This window comes from Alligator sinensis, unplaced genomic scaffold, assembly GCF_000455745.1.
Source record: "Alligator sinensis unplaced genomic scaffold, ASM45574v1 scaffold637_1, whole genome shotgun sequence".
Classification (NCBI taxonomy): domain Eukaryota; kingdom Metazoa; phylum Chordata; order Crocodylia; family Alligatoridae; genus Alligator; species Alligator sinensis.
The window spans coordinates 718,191-723,474 of NW_005842368.1; the positions used below are offsets into that span (position 1 = coordinate 718,191).

Below are 5,284 nucleotides of genomic sequence, written 5' to 3' on the forward strand. Positions count from 1 at the left end.
TAGGAGAGCTCTAGTATCGTTCAGCTCCATCTTCCTAGACTCTCAGTTAATGCGACTTGGGATGGGTATGTGGATGTGTGATGTGGATGCTTGTGGGCTGGGAAGTGGAGTGATACACCCCTTCCCACTAGCATAGGGTGGTGATGGTCTGCAGGCCCCAGCAGCCTCCAGGTGAAAGGCTCCGGGGTCTATCTCTAACACCCAAAGCCTCCTCTTATGGCATGACAGGGCTGCGAAAGAATGATTTTGTATTGCATTGGAAATCTCTCTTTCTCTGCCGCACACACACGCATGTGCACACATATGCACACATGCTTATAAACCCATTTGCTTTCAGTCTTGACAGTCTGAAGCCCTGAGCACGTTTATCGGTCAGCAAAGCCGCTGGGCATGGCGGGGCAGGCAGCATTCCCCGAGAGAGCGCTCAGCACCTTCGCAGGATTACCCCCCTCCCCTGTGACACCGCCGGTCCTTGTGGCGTGATGCCACTGGACGCTGATTGATGACCTTTGTCATGCGGACCCTGGCAAAATGGGCTGCTATTGACCAGCTTTCTCAGGTTTTCCCAGAGAGAAAGATAATTAGCAATCAGCTTTTCTTGGAGATTGTGATCAGCTGTAGACACCACATTGAGACGCTGAGATTAAGTGGGACGCACTGCCTGGTCAATACTAATCAGCCTCTCCAAAAATGCCAGGGAATAAAACTTTCCTTCCAAGCACCCTTTTCACAGAGGCTGGTGAAAGAGCAACACCAGGCTGGGAAGGTGGGAAACGCATCTCAAAGGAGGGGAGAAGAGCAGCGCACATTTAAGCGACTGCTGCACCTTAAAGGTATTTAAAGGGACCCCGGTAGAGCCATCCTTCCCTTCCTCCTTTCTTTTATTCTTTCTTTCAAGCCTTTCAAACCTTTCAAGTGTTAGTACGTGCCCATCCCCAAGCTCTGGAGCAGAATTCCTCTCTTCATCTGCTTCTCTAGCATTGCCCCAGTCCACGAGTTTCAAATAGGCAGGAGTCTCCTGTGCCAAAGCGTGTGATGGGTGGAAATGGCTCCTGTGTAAGGCAGTTCCCCCACCAGCACTGGACCCACCAACACCATGATCCCTCCTAGGCACAGGAAGCAAACTGGGGACAAGGAACTGGTAAATCAGGGGCCAGCCGAGAGCAGACTGGGGAAGGGACAGGGCTGTGGCCTTCATACCAACTAGACTGTGTTTCCCGCGGCCCAGAGAGGATTTTGCAGAATAGAGTAGATCAAAACCTGGTTTGATTTATGCTGCGGGTTGGGCAGGCCCTGAATCTGGGGAGGGAAGAGTGGAGTAACGTCCCCCCATGCTCCTCCTGTCCTGGGTGGGGGACAGCTCCTGGGAAAAGGGGCTGGAGCAGATGCAGAAGAGGAATGCAGTAGCGGGTAGTGAGAAGAGCTGGTCGGTCCAGCGCGTGGCTTCCCAGCTCAGTGAAATAATCTCTACATGAAGATGAAGCAATTTGTGGATCTCCAGGTTGAGATCAGTTGCTATTGGCGTGGCCCCCACTAAATGCATCCCTGTGCTTCTTCCGCTGGCCCAGCAGCAGCTGTGAATTAATAGATGCAAGGAAATGTGTGAAGTTAGGTTGCAAACTCTTTGGGGCAGGGATGGGCTTTTTGCGCTGGGTTTGTGCAGCACTGAACAGAGCGGGGTCCTGGTCCGGGACTACGGCTCCTGGTTTCTGCAGTGAGGCCATAATAAATAATCACCATGTTATCGTGCAGTGATACCGGTGAAGAAAGGATGGGCCTGATTCACTGCTGCTCTACGGGATATGTGGTGTTTCCTTTGCATCGGCACCACGTGAGCGCCAACTGCTACCTTTCCAATTCACTAGTGTTTCGCACTCACTTTGCACAGAGGTGGGACTAGGTGGCCATCAAGGTCCCTTCCACCCTTCGATTTCATGAGCGCGTCAGTACAGGTTGGAGCTGAATGGGGTCCCTTCGTGTTTCATCCCGAGCTGAGGCTACCGTGCATTTACGATCTTGTTCGACAACAAAAAAGTCTGTCAATATTCCCTCCACCTGACTCAGGGAGAAGTAGCTCCAGGCTTCTTGAAATGGCTTCAAAAGGATCAACGTGCATCTGTAGATGAACAGGAAGGAGGGATGGCTGTCTTCAATGTGAATTTACCACCCCAAACATGATTCTCCTTGTTTGGGAGTTACCCCAGCCAATGCCCCTGTGCGGCTGGTGCACAATCATGCACAACGCTACTACAGTCGTTAGTTCTGCTCTTGACTCTGATTCAAGCATCCGTACAACCGAGTGACTGACTCCAGCCCTGCAGAGGATGATTCCCGATGCACTGACGGTGATGGGGCCAGCTCTGATCTCTTATCTGTGGGAGTCTGATGGACCTTGACGCCGGAAGACGAAGCGCTACGGGCTTTTTAAAATGGAAAATGCTACATCACTGTCTTCTTTACATAAAAAGCTCTGAGTCACAAAAAGATTGCTCAGTGCTTTTTAATTGAGTCCAAAATCCCTTCACAGGCCAGGGTTTAAAATCCTGCTTGTGAGACTTTGATTTATTTTATTTTTATTTATCTTGACTCCTGCATTAAACCACTCACAGTAAAAGTCGCCTACAGAGGGCTCGAGGTGTCGCTGTCATCAATCAGAGATACAAATGCTCCTGCAAGCCCAGCTGCTGCCCCCAAACCAAGGAGAAATGGAGAAAAAAAATCAAACCCATCATACAACCCTAAATACAGCCACCAAAGTCTCTAAAAGGCCAAATCCTACTCCTCCCCTTAGGTGTCTAAGTGAACTTGGGCATCTACCTGTGATTCTAGCCCACCCTGCTCGAGCCCCTGAGAGCCATTAACACTGCTATTTTAGTAACGTGCCGTCGTTTTTGCCTTAAGACTAAATAACGAAAACGCAGTGAGGAAGGGGAGGATGACCCGCCATTTGAATTCACAGTTTATCGGGGATTCAAACAGGGTGGACTAGGACTGCGCTTAGGCAGATGGATGGACTAGAAGCCGGCTCTGAGTATTTACAGGATCAGGACCTAAATATTAGGCACTAACAGCAGGTGTTAGGGCAGGGGTGTGGGGACAGTCACAGTGACTCAATTCAGGCATATGCAGGTGTTTTTCTTTTATCTCAGTGTAAAAATGCCATTTCTCTCTCATTGCAGGCGACATGTCTGATGTCTAAGCTCCCGTAGCATTGTTTGAATTGAACTAATAGGGTAAATCTGTAGGTCTAAGAATTACAAAAGGGCTTTGATCAACCTCAAAATAAATAGGAACATAGGAAGCAGTATTCAGTGCAGACCAAGCCAGTAGCCAGTCTAGTCCAATATCCTAACCCGAACAGTGCCCAGTAGGAGAGGGAAGGCTGCTTTGTGGTTAAGCCATGAGCTAGGGCTTGGGATCATTTGCTGTGTGCTGCAGACTGCCAGCGTGACCTGGGGCAAGCTGCTTTCTCTCTCTGTGCCTGGGAAACTGGAAGAATAACACCTCCCTTTGGTGTCTAACCTCTCATCTGGTTAGAAAGATTGTCAGGGCAGAGCATGATAGGGCTGGGGGCTTGCTGGGGGCTCTGCTACTGTAGGAAGAGCAATAATATTTCAGTAATAATAGCAGGGGGCAGACAGGGCAATGCCTCCACGTTTCCCCAGACACGGGTACAGAACTGGCAGCGTCCCAGCCTCTGAGAGCCGCTCGCAGTAAAGGGGAAAATCCCATAGTAAATAAGGGGCTCCATGAAGGAACAGGGTTAAAAGGCCACATCACAAGATGATGTGTTCGTTTGCTCCTCTGCTGGCAAGCAAGGGATTCAGTCTCACAAGAACAGCTGTGGCAGGAGCCCATCAGGGTGCAAGTGCCAGCAACTGGAGTCATAAAAGTCCTCCGAAGCCAACCTCCCTGCAGTAGGAGCGAAATCAATAAGGAATGATATTAGGGAGCCTGGCTTCAGCTCTCAACTGGGAGGCTGGCTTGTTTCATGCCAGAGTTTTCATTTCCTCTCTAAAGACTGCTTGTGACTGCTGGCCCTGGAGCATGACAGAGCTGGTGATTCATCCCTGTGCTGCATAAACCAGGAAATCAAGGGCCTGGCCATACTACACATTAGTGCTAGTCTATCATACCTTGGCTTTCTATGTCAGTGTAAGTTACTCGGGGGTCTGGAGAAGGCAGATGACCAGTTGAAGGTAGTTTAACAGCAGCCTTCACCTCCCTGCAGGGGGGTCCAAAGAGGATGGAGCTGGGCTGGTCTCAGTGGGGGCAGATGATGAACAAGGAGCAATGGGCTCAAGCTGCATCAAGGGAGGTTGAGGTTGGATATTAGGAAATTCTCTGTCACTAGGAGGGTGGTGAAGCACTGGACCAGGCTCCCCAGAGAGGTGGTGGACTCTCCATCCTTGGAGGTTTCTAAGACCCAGGTAGAGAAAGCCTTGGCTGGGATGATGTAGTTGGGGCTGGTCCTGCTTGGAGCAGGGGGTTGGACTAGATGTGACCTCCTGAGGTCCCTTCGACCCTCATTTTCTATGGGGACCTATACACGTGCTGGACGTCTGCTCCAACACATGCTAATTAGCATGCGTAGGAGCAGACACGATTCATCGAAATTAGCACGCTCCAACAGCCTCTCCATCACATGTATTCAGTGTCCCCATGCTTCAAAATGGTGGTGGGGCACTGTAACTGAAGCTTGTCTAAAGAGCTTTAGCTAAAGTGCCCCCACTGCCATTTTGAAGTGCAGGACGCTGAATGTGACACTGCAGGTGCTTTAATTAGATCGGATATTGGAGGTTGTCTAATTAAAGCACTGGGTGGCACACATTGAGGGTTACAGATTGTACAGAAAGGACAGGGTGGGGAAGAGATGGGGTGGGGTTGCGCTCCATGTCAGTGAGCAATATACATCGACCCTCATCAAAACTGAATCAGAGGAGGAGAAAGTAGAAGGATTGTGGGTTAGGTTACATGGAGGTCAAGCAGAAAGGGATTTGGTGGTAGGGGTCTGCTACAGACCCCCACATCAAGGGGAAGAAATAGATGCGGGGCTCCTGAGGCAGCTGTCGGAGACCATAAAAGCTAAAGAGGCGGTAGTCATGGGGGACCTAAACTACCTGGACATCTGCTGGGAGTCACAGACAGCAAAGTCCCACCGCTCACGCAGGTTTCTATCCTGTGTACAGGACCTCCACCTGACACAGGAGGTACACGGTCCCACTAGGGGGAATGCCTTACTGGACCTGGTATTGGCAACGGGGGATGACATGGTAGGGGACCT

At 50.5% G+C, this 5,284-nt stretch overlaps 1 protein-coding gene across 1 annotated transcript in view; it reads left to right on the top strand.

The window, feature by feature from the left end:
- Positions 1–796: 796 nt before the first annotated feature.
- The window catches only part of LOC102376219 (serine/threonine-protein kinase PDIK1L-like), a 34,883-nt gene continuing 30,395 nt past the window's right edge, over positions 797–5,284 (top strand). Inside the window, exon 1 of the mRNA XM_006029256.1 lies at positions 797–833. The gene's annotated coding sequence lies outside the window, so the exon portion shown is untranslated. The remainder of the gene's footprint in view (positions 834–5,284) is intronic.